Source organism: Pyxicephalus adspersus, chromosome 1 (genome assembly GCF_032062135.1).
Source record: "Pyxicephalus adspersus chromosome 1, UCB_Pads_2.0, whole genome shotgun sequence".
NCBI classification, from domain to species: domain Eukaryota; kingdom Metazoa; phylum Chordata; class Amphibia; order Anura; family Pyxicephalidae; genus Pyxicephalus; species Pyxicephalus adspersus.
Window position 1 is genome coordinate 146,786,835 of NC_092858.1, and position 17,615 is coordinate 146,804,449.

A 17,615-nucleotide genomic window follows, 5' to 3' on the forward strand; every position below is an offset into this window, starting at 1 on the left:
AAAGGTATTATCTTTAAATGAGAAAAATTATTACATATTTTATTTTTAATCTGTCTTTGCAGTACGTCAAAATGCCAACCAGCAGCCCTCTTATTAGCATGTCTGTGCCCACCTGTCCACCACATATCAATGATTGGTTCTTTAAAAAAGAATCTGTCACTGGAGGGAGGCAAACAGATATGAGTATACCTGCTGCAACTTCTCAAACCCTTGTGTCATGGATGAATATTGGACAGGGGTGGTGCACGCCCCAAACATTCCCTACTGGCCCGCCAATATGATGGGCAGCCTCAATAGACAATAGGAATGTGAAGGATGATAGAAGGGGAAACAGAAGTTAAGCATTTTGGGTCTGGAAGGTGTGGGTGACTTTTCTTCATGCCTGGAGTAGTTGTCCTCCGTTGCCCTCCGTTGCCCTTTGACAGAGTCTCCTGAGAACCCCAGGCACCAAGTGCTATCAATACACAAACTGCTAATGCCATCCAAAAATCACAGTGCCAATTCTGAAAGACTGATTTGTATGGGATTCTATTTTGCCAGCTTCACCAAACATTTCACTATATTTGTATGCAAAAATATCTGCAGTCTCCTTCCACTTAATTCAGCATTGCGAATTCTCTTTCTTGTGCACATGTGTGGCGTTCAAGGGCCCAGTGATCTCAGACAGAGGGTGGTGAAGGTACCAAGGAACACCATGGCTTAACTTTTCATTGTCTTGGATTAGGGTCTACTCAGAAGATATGGATAGCTATATACATCCATCCAGATATTAATATTTTTAGCCAGTATTTATATAGCACCAACATTTCGAACCTGGAACATAGTCCTGCAAAGGCCAAAATACATATAAAAAACGGGGACCTCTCTTTTTTCATGCAGGTATTTCTGGAGTACATTCGTCCACTGGACTTTCTTTTCCTGGTAATCATATTTAGGTAATCCCCCTTAGTTTTCCCAAAAGTAAAGCACTTTTTGCATTCTATTTGAGTAAATCAAAGTCTTAGCACCAAGAAGTTCCTAACAGCCACCATGTAGCAAAAGTAGTAGGGGATTACACCCATTCATGCCACATGTAAGTACCCTAGAATATGACTACAGTCAGAGCTTGGATTTAGCTTTGTTGCAGCGCTTGCTGAAATGCATTTATAGTTCACTGGCCAATTTCCTAAGCAACTGGTGCATGTTAAACTTCTACATTTTGTTAATCAGAGCAGACTGGAAACAAATGACTGTATAATTAGGCCGTATCTGTGCTAAACACCAGTGGTTCCGGCTATACAGCTAGCCACAGGGGTATAAAGGGAAACACTCCACTGTTTGGAGTAAGGAAAAAAACTTTTCTGGGTTTGAGTTGACAACATCTAAATACCCCTTTGTAATGGTATAATGTGCTGTGCCTTGACAAAGTTTTTTGGATTGTCTCACTAAAGGCTGACTATGTTAATGACAACGAGTAATAAAGACGTTCTATGGTTTAAAAAGTCATGTCCTATCAAGAAATGCCGCTGCATATAGCATACACTGCAGATCATAACGCTGTGCATCAGAATTTGCGAGTCCAGAACGTTTCATGTGATGAGTTGCTCATTGTCATCGAGTCACTGTTCAAAACAATTATGATCTGGCATTAAATACTAAACAAAACCGTTGGCTGCTTTGTGCAATGTGCCAGCAACACAGACAAGAAAATATAAAAGAAAACTGAAGAGCAGCAGGTCTTGTTTTTCTTAGTGTTCTGTATAAGCAGAATTACACGAAAGTAAATATTCAGAGGAAATTCACAGCAAGGCACCACCCTGATTGAGATATCAATGTTCTTATAGTTAAAAAAACATCCTGTTATGTATACATGAGATAACAATAGAAACAATGTGATATTAGCAGTGAGTAGTTTATGGAATCAACTAAGGAAGGGGGGAAGATATCTACTATTAAAGGGGAAGTGTACCTACCTCTAGTGACAATTAAAGCTCCTCTCTGGGCTGCTTTCCAAGACACATTCCCCACTCCCATCAATGAAAATAAATACTTTACCTAAATAAAAGGTAACGGTATTCTAGTGCTGACTTTTCTATTTTGTTCAGTGTACAGCAAGTGGGGTTCTTCTTCAAGTTTCCATTTGGCAGAGCAGGGTCCTCTGAAGATCCAAAGGAATGATGTTTGTAAAAGGAGACTATTGGGGACCAGCGGGTGTGCATTCATCTGCATGGCTGAATTACCAGTCCCCCTACAACCAGAAACAGGGCTGCTGAAGGGGGTAGGTGATGAGTCCCTACTTCACAAAGCAACTGAGAAATGAAAACTAGTGCAACCATCACATTCAAGGACTGGTATGCTGCAACATATTACAATGCTGTATTTTGGGTTTACAATAGTTATCCTGTAACTGCTATCCTCTCCAAGTCATTAGAAGTATCCAGAGGATACTTAGGAAGAGAGACAAACGTTTTCATGTAGTATCCTACAAGTGAGCATAACCTGAGATATAAACAGGATGTATATAGCAGCAACATATTATGCAACGCTGTACATTAAATGGAGGTTGCAAATTACAGACACTGACACAAGAGGAGGACAGCACCCTGTCCCAAAGAGCTTACAATCTTGGAGTGCAAGAAAAAGTGGAACTCCAGGAAAATAAGTAAAGCCAATAATCATTCCTGAAGTTGAGAAGGATGCTTTTATGCAGAATACAGGATCCCCTAAATCAGAAACCCAGAAATATTTCCTTACTGTAAAACGTTTGTTTTTCTTTGCAGGTGAAGCCAAGCTGTGTCTGACTGGGTATTATATATTGACCAATACATTAAACCCATAAAGAAAATCGTCTATTATTGATTCAGACCTTCTAAGGAATGGGAAGACACATAATATTTTTTTGTTTCATTCTTCCACATCTATTCAACAGTTAGTGGCTTGCTGTAATGCAAACCATCGATAAACTGGCCTAATGTTCCGCATCTGCATTGGGTAAATTATAAAATGCCAACCAGGCTTGACAGCATTCTACATTGTGTATGGAGAACAAATAATCACATCTAACCAATTCCAATGGCGGAGACATTACCCGGATGAGTTAGACAATTATGTACAGCATTTTTTTATGTCAGCAGAAAATAAGTTGCCAGCCATGTTCTGTCCAGTTGATGGATGTGCGTGTCTGGTAGAGAGAACAATCTTTCAAGGGCTTGCTAGTTTATGATTGAATAATCAACAACCGAAATGTATGGGTACCTTTATGCATTGAGAGATTTTTATCTCCAGGATATTTTGCCCGATGCCAGACTGAATCAATTGCAGACAGTGGGGGAAAAAAATGCTAGCCGTGTGCTAACAACACCTTTGTCACTACGCATTGTAAGCTAAAAAAGACAAATACTGCAAGTTAAGCATACAGTAATATAATGCAGGAGACAGAAGTGCTGCCTAGGTAACAAAAGGAAATGTACAAATGAATTATAGCTCAGTAAGACAAAAGCCTTCGTGAATTTACTTGTAGTTTTTGCACACACACCAGCCTTGAAAACCATGACTAAGCTTACCGCTCTGGGGAAAAGGAAGTGACTGGTTGAGAGGGGAGATGAAAAAGAACTATTAATTCACTATTACAGATGTTTTTCTTGTCTACATTTTCTGGAAAGGAACCTAATCACAGCAATTTAATACATTTAAAGCTGAACACCAAGTAGATGTGAACCAAAAAATAAATAAACCGTACCCTTTCCTAACATTTAACACCACTAAAATGAAATCTTATTTTGTTTCCTAATACACCTAGCTTGTTTTAAAAAGACAAAACCAATGTCCCTATGGTCTCCACACAGCCCACGATCACTGCACCTCTAAAGTTTTTTGGCTCTTTCACCAAACTAGATTCTGCTTTCTCTTTGCAGAAGCATCCATTCCACATTCTAGAAATTAATCTGAACAGCTAGAATAAGGACATACTTCTGCCCTTAACCTGTAAAGCCCAAACACTGCCTAACTAATTGCACCCTTCTCATCCCATGTGAAAAGTGTCATTACTACATTCATTCAGGTGAAAAATAGAGCCTGCTCAACCACCGAGATCTCCCAGGATGGATTGTGCAGGCCCTCTTTACACTTCTGAACAACCAACATGGAATCAAAAGGTGGAAGGGTTAAATTAAACAATTTTGAAGCTAAAAAGTACATTTTTTGGAAAAAATGGTTAGTAATTTAGTGTTATCTCCAGACCCTTTTATAGCTGGGCTCACCACCAGGCACTATTTAGTAGCCACTCTGCTGTTTTTGAGTGGTTTTTGAAACTTATTATTTATAATTGGGTGTATGTGGGACCTGTAGAGGAGCTTAGCCTTATCAGAAAGCTTAAATGGCTTTTAGGACCGACATGGGATGGTTAAGTAACTATGTCAATGAAATCCATTTAAAATCAGTATAAGAAGCTTCTGAGATCATTCACAATACATTGACAGGTGCATTTAACCTGTTTCAAAAGGTTTTTGAATTCCTATAGACTTGTACGTTACTTAAACAAGGGTGATTCCCTAAAGGCCCTGCTACAGGTATACCTGACAACTCTTATGGAGAGAAAGAGAAAAAATTAGATCTTTTCCCTAATAATAAATGCCATTTATGCCATCTATGTCAGTGATCTCCCCGACCCCTTTTAGCCGGGTGCACCACCCAGGTGTTTTTGGGGGGTTACTGATAAGTTGGGTCACAATACAGGGGCAGCCACCCACCAACAAATTTTTCCCACCTAGCTTAAAAAAAAATTCTGGGTTCAATACTGTATGTCTCTGATACACTACAAACCTCACATTTTTCTTTGTCATACTGCTGCAGACCTTTATTTCTCACTTTTTTCCTACCCATCAGGCTGCACATTGCTGCCCACCCACCAGTCACCACCCCCACCCATAACCTGTATGTTTAAATCGGAAAGTTTATGGTTATCAGAGTGTAAGCTACGTAATCACAGTGATGACATATACTATAGAACTTATATATAAAACAGAATAAAGTCAGATGAATAAAAAACAGATCATATCAGTAAAAGTATAACAAAAATCTGAAAGTTCTTGCATTTCCCAATGATAAAGTTTAAATATATAAAACAAAATTATTGGCCAGGATAAAGTATTCCAGTATTACTGTAATTATATAGTCCACCCCCTTCTTTATCACTCCTAGCTTGGTGTCCTTGTTCCTAGCCTTGTTTTTTTCCTCAAGCTGTCATAACACAATGCTAGCTGATGCAACTAAAAATGCAGAAGAGACTTCGCACACTATACAATCTCACCACATTCCAGTCTTTAGCTGTCATAAGAGTCTAAATGAGTTCAAAGACACACAGTAAAGATGTTAACTTGACAAAGTTCTTAAAGAGGCAATGTCATCAACTAAAATGTTTATGTAGAACACTGCAGTAGTGTCTCTGGTGAAATAACCAATTGCTAATCTGAGGAGTTCAAGGTGCCACTAGAAGAGGGGTCAGCAAACTCCGGCCTTTAGGCCAGATACGGCCTAGCTGGTAGTTTGTTCCGGCCTAACGCCCCCTGGCAAATTCGGCTTAGCGCCCCCTTGCCGATCCGGCCTAAAGCGAGCCGGCAACCTGCGGCTCCGGAGCGGCGGGTTGCCGGGCGGACGGCCAGGGGGCGTTAGGAACTGGCAGAGCCGCTGGAGCTTCAGTGCCACCTCCTTGCTGTTGCTCCCCTATTTACCACGGCCAGTGTTGATATTCCGTCGCTGTGGTAAATAAAGAAAGACGCCCTAAAGGGCCCTAAAGTGAAATCCCTCTCCTCCGTATGCATACGGAGGAGAGGGATTTCACTTCAGGGGGCGTTCCCTGGTGGTGGGCGGAGCCATTGAGGCGGGTCCAGCCTAGTGTGCACCCCATAAATGGCCTAGAGGCCATAACACATTGCTGACCCCTGTACTTGAATCTTCACATGCCACTTTATAAATCCACCTCTCACACTATGGCCCTGATTTATTAAAGCTCTTCAAGGCTAGAGAAGATACGCTTACATTAGTAAACTTGGGTGATCCTGAAACTCCGGAATGGATTCCTTTAAAGTCATTTGCTATTTAGTAGCAAATGTTTTCAATCCTGGACCAGATCCATTACAGGTTTGCAGGATCAGCCAGGTTTACTAATGAAAGTGTATCTTCTCAAGCCTTGGAGAGCTTTAATAAATCAGGCCCCTCTTCTTTTTCGTCCCCCTCATCCCTTTCTTTTTTTGATGGGTATATGGTATTTTATGTTATGATCACTATGCCATGTGTATGCTGGAATTCATTACCTAGTTCTTTTTCCTTTAATTATTTGGTTTTGGTTTCATTTTTTCACCTTAACCCCCCTGGTGGTATTCCGAAGTGTGGATCAGGGTTAATTTTTAGTACTAAAAGGAGTAACCCCGAGCCACACTCAGGGTGGCATTGTAAAGGACTTACCATGTCCGAAGGAGCCCAGGGCGTCCTCCAGCGTTGCTTGCCTGGCATCTGTGTCCCCTGCCCCTGGCGTAATTAATGGGACTGGTTAGCATGTGGGGCGTTGGGGAAATTAAAACAGAATACACTGCTTTGACATTTAAGAATACTAAAATAATCATACTGCCAGGGAGGTTAATTGTAGTGTTCTGCATTTTTTTTTTACCTGAAAATGTAAAAATAAATAGTAAATATAAAAACATAAAATATTTGTAAAAGGATCTTTACGTCAGAGAAGTCAAGGTGTATTAACTGCTCATGATTTCTTACTATGGCACTGACGCGTTTAGCACAGTAATATGCTCTCAGTGAAACGCGTCAGTAGCAGCACAGATTGTTTGTCACGTAAAGATGAATTAAAAAACACTTCAATTATTCTGGAGTCAAAACTTTGTCTATGTTTTTGTATTTTATAAGTTATAGGATTCCCCAAAGATGTGTGTATATATATTTTTTCATATATACGCATACATCTTTGGAGAACCTATAGGTGTGTGCTTTTATTATAACAAGCAGATGAGTGGTTATAAACTGTGAAAAAAACACTTTCCTTCAAACCTTACCAAGTCTCTAAATTCCACGACAGAGGGGAGAATTCCTGGGTTGCATTTTATCACCCTCCTGACATTTTACCGTATTTACCCCAAAACGTCTTACTACATATTACAATATCACAGTCCATAGGACATAAAAATGACATATTAAACAGAACGTGTTATTGTTCCAGTACACACAGGTTCTAAGTATATTATCTGCAGGAAAATTCTACTTGACGTGTTATATGTCTGAGCAGGGAGAAGCGTGATAGCAGGATGAAGGAGCATACAATAATAATAAGACATTGGGGAGCAGAAACACTATGATTGATCACCGGGCTCCATAATGACTGCAGATCTCTGGCTCATAATTCTGCAACAGCTATGTCTAATTATGTTACTTAATACAATGTCTCTCAATTACAAAGTTCCCTATAATTATGTGTCAAAAAGAGTTGTGCGGCTATGGCAGTGATAAAACCCTGCTGGCACAGGACTCCTCTAATCCAAACACCAGACGGGGGAAAGGACAATGCTAAAATTCCACCAAATATGCAATACTGCGTAATCGAAATGTCACAGGCAATGAGGAATAAGTCTCCACATTTATTAAGAATAAAAAAATAAAACTATCTGGGTCACTTATATATTGCAAAAATTTTAGCACACCCACGAAAAAATGATATGAGAATCAATTTGCTGTTCACCATGAATTGGGCTAATCTGATAATATGCAGCCAAGCTGTGATTCGTCTGAATATTGGTGCGGAACAAAGCATGAATCATTAATCTAGACAAGCAGATTAATGATTTGCGCAATCCGTCACAGATTGCAGAAATTGGCAAACAGATACTCAGAGAAATCAGCAAAATGCAATTCATCTGAAATGTATCCTGGCCAATATCCAGCAGCAGATCAAATTGATTATATCTGCTTTTTAATGATTGTAGGTACGGCCCCCCAGTCGCTTTATGGAAAATTATTGCAAAATTGGAAGGTGTGGAACTCATTATATAAGAGATTTTTACCCTTAGCAGGCCATACAGGTACATCCCTATTTCTAAAAAACAAAAGTCAGGGTGCCCTGTTACAGAATTCAATTATTCATTTGAACCCTATATTAATCTAGAAATAGGACAAAGACAATATAGTGGATGTGGAAACTGAGAATAGATTTTGAAAATAGATTTGATTTTGAAAATAGATTTTGAATTTTAGCAACATTTTTCAAAAACAGAAAAAAGTTGACACAGGGACAAGAAAACCACAGTGCTGCAATGATCACTTTTCAACAACATTCTGTAAATGTTTAGGAACTGGGGGGACCAACTGCTGTGGTTCTGAAAGTGAAATGATGTTGTACTTTTTAGCCGATATAGGGTTTTAGCTGCTGGGATGTTTGGGCAGGGTCCTCTCCTCCTCCTGTCACTGTTTGCTGTTTGTAACTGTCATTTGCAACCCTTATTTATTGTACAGCGCTGCGTAATATGTTGAGGCTATATAAATCCTGTTTATTGATAATAATAATGATGCAGTTTGTAATGGGTGACAGGTATGGACTGCACCCAAAATCCTTTATTGCCACGTTGTGGCAATATATACAGATGCAGAGAAATGTCTTCCCTTAAAGAGTAACCAAGTGGTAGCATGGGTTGGTCCAAAACCCATAAATATTATTCAGCACCAAGTAAACCATGTGCACTAATGTCCCCCGGTACTATCACGCATGCTGGCTGCATAGCCAAGCACGATGGTCCCTCTCCTTTAAGGCTTGGAGGATGCAGGGTTCTCCCCAGGCCCTTTTAGCTGGGCACACCACCCGGCAATTTTCAGCACCCACCCGGCTGTTTTTGGGTGGTTGCTAAAGAGTTTGGTCACAATACAGGGGCTGCCACCCACCTACAATTTCTTCCCACCCGGTTTAAAAAAATTTCTGGGTTGAGCACTGGGATGTATCCATGAGTTTCAAATTATGATTCTACAGACCACGAGACAGTTTTCCACTTCCCCTTAGTTCATCTTAAACTGGCCCAAACCCAGAGAAGGTGGCAGTGTTTCTGGTTCATGTTTGTATAGAATTTCTTTTTTTTTGCAATCAACATTCTTGTTTACAATCATTTTCAGAAGTGTCCGTGAACAGATGCACTGGTTGTGTCTGTTTTTAGTGCAGGGAGAAAGATCATGGCCATGCAATATTGAATTTCAACCTTGTCCTTTGTGTACAGAGATTTTCTCGTTTAATGATTTAATGTACTGTAGATTTTTGAAAAATTCTACAGAATTCTATATTTCAATTTTACATTAAGGAACATTATTCTTCAACTGTTGCACCACATTCATGCACTCTTTCATAGAGCTATGCACCCCTCTTCATCTTTACTTCTAAGAGGCTCATCCACTCTGGAGTGCTTATTTTATACCCAATAATGTTACTGAGCCAAATACCAGTATTTCCTCCAGATGTTTGTTATTTTTTCACAGTTTTACTTTTTTTTTGCTACCAATAAAACAATAACATTTCATTGTCTTTGTACAGAGGAACAGCCCGGTCGGAATGGAAACGGAGAAGAATATGCTTCAGAAATTGTTATTCTAACTTGGGCCATGCAACCCAAAAATCTTCCATTGCAGTTGGGGCAAGGAATCTATGCAACAAAAACTTCCACTGAAGTTGGGTTGGGTTACAACAGAACTGTAAAGAAAAAAATGGGTGTTTAGGCCAAGGGTGACCAGAACAAGAAGATTTACACACCTCATCCCTCAAACCACAACAGATGTGCACCTCTGGTTTAAGAAATCATTCAACACTCTATTCACTGTAATACTTGGGATTAGATTGTTGTGTCACTACGATATATGCTTTAAAGAAGAGACATTACTAGGGACAACAGAAATGGTTCCTGGATAAGGTGGCATTTCATACATTTGACAGGGAGCCAAGCCACCTTTCACCGACACAATGATCACCCAACCAGACAAACATATGGCACAAGTCAGCAGACAGTGTTCTATCAACAGCAGTTCACACGTGTGCCCATTTAAAGTATGTCTGTGCCAAAACAGAATAAAAGGCTGTTACATAGGCTGTGTTCTCCCCAGCCACTTTTAGTTGGGTGCACCACCCAGCACTTTTCAGTAGCCACCCAGGTGAGTAATGAGTTGGGTCACAATACAGGGACTGCCACTTACCTACAGCTTCTTCCCATCTGGCAAAAACATAATTCTGTAGAGAAACTATAGGCATCAATAGGTCTTCAATGACTTTGGGAGAGCTCCAACATCTATCTCACAATAACAGACAACCCCCACCCTTACCCATTATATCCAAATATCTGTCCTTTGAATCAGCAAACTGAAGATACAGGGGTGTCTATCCTTAGCAACCTGGAAGCATTGGCATTGAAATTCAGTTTGAGGATAATTGAGCCACGTGCCCCGGAAGGCAAATTTGTTATACACTGGTAACTTGTTGATGCCTACATACCTTCATTATAAGGTATAGGCTAAGCACAGGTTGACTTTTGCCCTTAATATCTGCTTCTGCTGTGTGCTGACAACAGGTAAACTTTATAGAAACCATTAGGTAAAGTGATTAGCATGGAAAAAAATGACTTTGCCTATCCTGCCCCAATGCAGTCTGCCGAGGACAGTAACAGCAGAACGAGAGGTTTGTACAAGATTAACGCAGGTGTTTGGCATAGCAGGTTTCCTCTTATAAATTCCTTCAGTTAAAATTCTCAGCTCTCCCACCAGCTTCTAACTGTTCCACACATAGGCTTTTAAATAGAGATTGTGATTATTTATTGACTTCTCTGGAGCTAGCAATAAAACTTCACAACATGCGGCTGTCTAAAATTTCTCTCATTTTCACTGAAAGGTGTGCGCTTTGTTTTACACCGCAGAGACGGCTCCTTTCAAGCTAATGAAAGCATGCAGTATCCAGTAAACAGTCTCAATATCTCCCGGCTAAACCAGGCAGGTTTAATCAATATACTGATTCTCATTTAGGAATTCCACTTTAGCCATGTATGTAATTGTACTGCATATTTTTAGGCGACGTTTACCAAGAACTTAAGGTACATTCAAATGACACATGAACGTTTTAAGACTCATCTGACCCAGGAGACACAACCTACCTGGTGATTAGCTGCAGTTTTCATTTGTAAAATGCCAAAAATTTATAACGGTCCTGATATGTACAGACAGCAATTTAATTAATAATATAACTATAACAAACATGCCTACCTGTCTTCTTCTGACTCTTAAAACCCTCAATACTAATAGATTGTAAGCTCTTCAGGGCAGGGTCCTCTCCTCCTCCTGTGTCACTGTCTGTCTGTCGTTTGCAACCCCTAATAATTGTACAGCACTTCGTAATATGTTGGCGCTATATAAGTACTGTTTAATAATAATGATATAGGGAAGTAAAATCTCAATTATACCAAAATATAGTTATATATATTTATAAGTATCCCATTGTCATGACCCTGGCAAGCTATACCCAACATCCTAGCCTGCCCATTGGCACCATCACCTTGCCCTATCTGTGTGTGCCAATGTCCTCATGTTCACCATGCAAACAACAGATCATGTAACTCTTCTGCAGCAGCTACATCACTATTAGCCTTCCAATAGCCAAAGAAAATAATCACAGGGCATGGAGATGATAGCAGCAGTAATCATGGAAGCCCTAATTTTTCATTGTTGGAGGAGGTTCCACTGAGAAGTAAACCATATTCTGAAAGTATGTGGTGCCTACCTTCACAATAGGAAAAAAAGTACATTTAAATTCAGTTATGCTTTAAAATTATCTCCATCTTGCAACACCTGTACAGTAGGACTTATACGAAGAGTTAGAAGCAGCACAATTGACCAGTCAGGTGTGCTGCGGTGCAAAAGGCATGCTGATAGAAGGAGAAAGCAGTGACAGATTGCCTTACTAGTGTGCTGCTTCTTCTTTTACTGGCTGGGGGATGGATAGAACCTCTTCAAGAAAAAACTCAACCCAAATAGCTGAACATACATAAAAATTGTAAATAAAAATGCAGCAAGTGTAAACTAATTAAAATTGTCTTTACTGGCTTAACTGGAGTAAACATCGAGCTGGTGGCTACATTTTGGAAGCCATTGCTGTATTCTGCTTTGTGTTAATAAATAACAGCAAACTGTGTGGATTCATAAATAGCATTTCCCAGCCCAGATCTCTGTTTGTGTAGGATGTAGAATAGGAAATCCACATGGAATCCCATTTAGAGCTGCAGCCACAGAGCATGGTTGGTGTTTACATGAATATAAATGCAGTGTATATAAATGTATTTTATAATGGAGACTAAGCCTACAAGAGCCTCGGAATATCAGATCCATCCTGTTTGTGAATGGTGTGCGGAGGAAGATTCTCCCCTGCCATGATGTGATTTTTAGAAGTAAGGAGAGTGATGTTTATTCATACACTGGACTGCAGCATGAGACAGCATAAAGACTGCAATAATATGCAACAAGGGCATTGATCCGGCACCGAGCTCAGATCCAGACACGGGCATCTGTCTAATTCCTGTTAATTAGCACGCGGCTCCTGATTTATTATTCCCTTCATTGGTTGTGTGGCACATGACACTGAAGATGGAATACTTCATTCTGTTCTACAACTTTACCCCTCTAGTGGGACATGGACGCTTTCCAGCCATATTTCTTTTTATATTATATCTGGCCACATTGTATAAAAGTTTTCCCAAAGCTGAACTCTGGGAATAAAAATAAATGTAACCCATGCACTTGGTTTGCTAAGGGGTGATGAATAAGATAATACACCAATCAGCTAAAATATTAAAACCACAGTTAGGTGATTGGGATACAATATATAATCTCCTTACAATGGCACTTGTCAGAGTTGGGATAAGCCATGGCCGGTGCTGCACTGCCCAACGGTATGTGCGTCGTTATACATTCTGAATGACACTTTAATAATACTTCTCTGTGGATATGCTATCAGCACACAGTATACTAACACATCATCATCATGTATTGTGGTGTGCTTTATCTAAGTCCTGCCACCTTTCCTGGTGTGCTGCTGTGCTTACGGCTGTCCAATGCCAATCTACAATGGGCACACGAGCATCAGAACTGGACCGTGAAGAAGAAGTCGACAGTCTGGTCTGAGGAGTGGCAATTTCTTGTAGAATATGTGGATGGCATCGTGCCTTGTTTATAGGGAAAGAGATGGCAGCAGGGTGCACTATGAAAGGAAGGCAGACCAGCTGCCAACGTCAACACCAGATACCACGGGGCATGCCTTAATGGGTCTGAGCTGTCTGGGTGGCACAGGAGGGTTCTATACAATTAAGAGGTTTCACTGTTTGGCTGGTCAGTGTATATATAATGTTTATTTCTTGCTCCACCTGCATCCTCCTCCTTTATGTCAGACATCCCAGGCTGTGGGCAAGCACTTAGCACAATGTAGGACCTGGAGTATGAAGACAAGGACTTCTAATATTACTGATCTGCATACAGGTCACTGACCAAGACTACCGATGCCACACAAACAGTTAGCAATCTACTAGCAGGGCCTCATATCCCTCTTACAAAATGCTTACTTCCAGAATACACTAAATACACAGAAATACATATACAGGAGCTGTGTTATCTGCCAAATGATTTGTATTTCTATCCAATTAATCCTGAGATTTATTCAGCTCTGATACATAGCCCAGCCTTGTCTGGTAGAACAGGATTCAGTTTTTCATTGCTACAATTCAGTAACAATTCCATGTCTTGTTCCTCCCAAAGCCTGTCACTGGATAGTGAAAAAAGAAGCAGCACACTGATCAGCCTCTCTCCTTTACTTTGCTCTCAAAAAAACAAGTTTGTTAGAACACAAGCAATGCAGCTTTGCTTACTGACTCCTTGAAAATGAAAAACAATCCAGTAAGGATATATAATGAATACCAAGAGGAACTAATTTGTATTTAAAATAATTTTATTCTATACTTCTAAATGTTTTGCTTTGGGGTGACAAAGCTCCAACACTGGAATCCCTTGATTTGTTGGAGGCCAACAAAGTTAAATCAGAGGCTTGGGGGGGGGGGTCCCATAACCAAACGCCAAAGCTGGCTCCAGGCCAGCAGATCTGTGAGTTTGACCGGTGATTCTAGTGGGCAAAAATCACAGCAATCACCACGGCAAACAAATCCCAAATCTGCAGGGGGTTCTTAGGACTATACGGGGCCACTAACCTCATTATACCTTATAAGTATATATCAGAGATGGAAATATCCTTTAATTAATAGGCTGTCCAGTTCAGTGAAAGTAGGACACCCATTGTAATTAAATCTCCCTACTGATTCACAGATCAGTGAATTATAAAGAGAACCTGTACTGAGGATGGAGGCTGCCACTGCTGACCCCTTTATACAATGCTAATTGCCTGGCTATTATTGGCGGTCACCAATGCTTTTCAATGACCTGGATTATGTATGAGTTCAGGAGCTTTGCTCTGGCTGTTTCAGCAATGAACTTGTTCCAGAATATGGCTCCACACAATTCAACACTAGAATCTTCATATTAGTGGTAAATGATGGCAGGCTATGGCAAGTCATATAACACCGGAATCATTTCTTGGCATAGAAAGTCTAACAGAATCCAGTCCATTACCCCCTCAGCGCAGTTCTTGGCTCAGCTTTGCATTCATGGTTTCCGCTTCCGCTTAATCATAGAGGTTCAGAATTAAATATGATCGCTACTGAGAATGGTCTGCATGCAAATACAATTGGCCTAGAAATGCCCATTCCTCCAGACTGAGCTCCATGCAGCAAGGCATTCGGATATTTGCTTAACGTAAAGTAAAAACTATTTTACAGGAACTGGAATACAGTGATCTATTTTCGTGGAGACATCTATTCCAGGTAAAAGACACAATGCAGCTCAGTAACCAATCACACATCATTATTACAAGTATCTAATGATCACTGGTAGCAACCCATTGCAGTATCAGTACATCAGAGCTGAAGTGTGGGAGCAGAAAGCAGCACAAGGGGACAACCAGTTCATATGCTGACATAAAGCATGCTAAGAGTAGCAGAGAGCAGAAAGAAAAAAAGATAAGTTCATCCCCTGGGCTCAGATGACATGGGTTGAATGATTCTAACCATCAGACTGGGGACATCCATAGGCAGAAAAAGGGTACTGCAGGGGAGATATCTGGATTAAAGCTAAATATTGCAACAAACGTTATGCTAAACTTTTCTTTTGTTATTTTGGCCTAGAGATCTGCTTTAACCCCATATTTTCTTTTACATTTTTTTATGGATCAGTCGGCACAACAATTATCTAGTACTTTAGAGTGTCCTGCTATGGACTACACACTATGAAAACAAAGGATAATATGAGTTCCCACATCAATAAATCCATGTAAGCCAATCATTACACAGCCTGCTCCACTGACTGCCAATGGTGGGGATCCTGGGAGGAGGAGACACGCTTAGATCACGGTACAGACATATGAGGTCAGGTATGTAGTCTTCTGCGTAAATGGCAGACAATGCCACTCACAGCACATTACAGAAACTAACATGTTATTTATTGGTTACTAACAATTTATTATTAGGTGCTGCATTGGTACTTATCAATACACCAGACTGCATGCACAGGTGGGTAATCTTGCCCACCTACCTATATGAAAGGTGATGTCAGGTGAAGAAAGGATGGGGATGACAGGGGTGCAGGGGATGGGGATGACAGGGGTGCAGGGTGATCAGAACACACAATCTCTTAGCAGATCTAATAATCATGACCTTGTTCCCCAGCACAGCACATGAGTGGGGAGCCTACCCCGGACAAGAGGTTTCCAATGACCCTTCTTGAAATCAGAAAATCTGGATCATCAGCTTGCATGTGAAGGGACAGCAGTGATTGAGGGATGACAGAAAGCATATAATAAATATTCTGACCTCCAGTGTCTGCCCGGAGTATGTCCTGTACATGGCCGCCCTGCCCTCATCACACAAGTGTCAGCTCCTCTACATGGCACAGGGATGCCAGCTGTCACCAACTTACCCGGAGTCCTCAGCCGTGCAACCATGGACAGGATGATCCCAGACTAACACACTGCAGGGCCGGGCTCTCGCGCATCATTCACCGGAAATGACGTACAGCTTGGACACTTTCATTACATATGGGCGCCATATTAGAAGAGGGCAGTACTGGCAGTGTGGTCCTTTGTGCTGGAAAGAATGGAGAGATTGAAAGATGTTGTGTAGATACTTCTCCCAGTGATTTTTACTCTTTATGCAAGTCAGGTCAGCTTGGATTAGGCTTGACACTTTTTCTGGGATTTTTTTATTTATTTATAAAGTACTAGCAGAGTCCATAGTCATGTAATTAACTTTTCCTCAGAGGAGCACACAATCTTTCCAGGGACAGAGCTATGGGGTGTATATGTTTTTTATTTCATTTTTATGGGCAACAAATTTCAGCGGCCAGGTGGCAACCCTAGATTGGCTGCTTTAAAAATAGACACCATTCATAAGTCTTTATCCCAAAAGATTTTATTATTATTAATATTATTATTATTATTAATAAACCTGATTTATATAGCGCCAACATATTATGCAGCGCTGTACATTAAATAGGGGTTGCAAATGACAGACAGTGACACAGGAGGAGGAGAGGACCCTCCCCTGAAGAGCTTACAATCTAGGCATGATGATCTCAATATATTGTCTCAAAGATCCCAAATATTAGTTAGCAGGATGGGGGTAGAGGAAGGTGGCAGGGGCAACTTTATCCAGAGCCAAAGAAAGCGTGTCATGTAATTGATGTTATAATACCTATAGGACTGCAATGGGTACAGGACTGCAGGAGGGCTTGTCGGACCATTGCATGCACAGGGCAGTTTCTTACACTTTTAAGCACTAACATATAAAAATGCCGTATTCTGTAGGCATATCCTGTAGTTAAGACTAATGGTTTTGTGTAACATTGGATCAAAAGGATCCAATCATTTATTTGACTGGTGGTAGTAAGCAGCAGCCATGTTGCATTTCTCTCAGATGCTATAGATAGCATCCAGGTTTTGACTTGAATTGGTGGCACTTGCACCTGATTATTAAATGACTGTAAGTACCCAGGGTGGTAATCACTGTAGTAAAATACTGCTAGTCTGAATCCAGATGTATATATTTGTTATGTAGCTTCACTGCATAACAATAACAAAAAGCAAAATATCAACCAGGCCAGGGAGCCGCTGCTTCTTGGGAGACAATACAAGCAGCTTCTCCTGGTGGCGGCCCCTTGGTGAATGAATAGGGGCAGCAGTGAGTGGTTCAGTACTAGTACGGCTCACTGTTCCATCAGCTGTAAGTACAACTGACTGAGCCACTGCCAAGGTGTCAGCTACACGGAGCTGCATAGGATTGCTCAGTCCTGGAGGAAGTCTGAATCTGCCCTTGAGCAAACATATTATATTTTTACAAGTAATTGGAATATTCAGCTTTGAGTGTCATCATTTTCTTTAGGCCAGGCAAAACTTGTGGCTGTTTGACATAATTAGAGGCAGCTGAGGGTTTGTTTACTGCTTTTAAACAACTTTTATCAGTGATATTAGAGGG

General features: G+C 40.7%; 1 protein-coding gene across 1 annotated transcript in view; it reads right to left on the minus strand.

Annotated features, from left to right (window-relative positions):
- FAM222B (family with sequence similarity 222 member B) overlaps nucleotides 1–16,127 on the minus strand; it is an 83,157-nt gene extending 67,030 nt beyond the window's left edge. Inside the window, exon 1 of the mRNA XM_072430324.1 lies at nucleotides 16,063–16,127. The gene's annotated coding sequence lies outside the window, so the exon portion shown is untranslated. The remainder of the gene's footprint in view (nucleotides 1–16,062) is intronic.
- Between the last annotated feature and the right edge of the window lie 1,488 nt (nucleotides 16,128–17,615).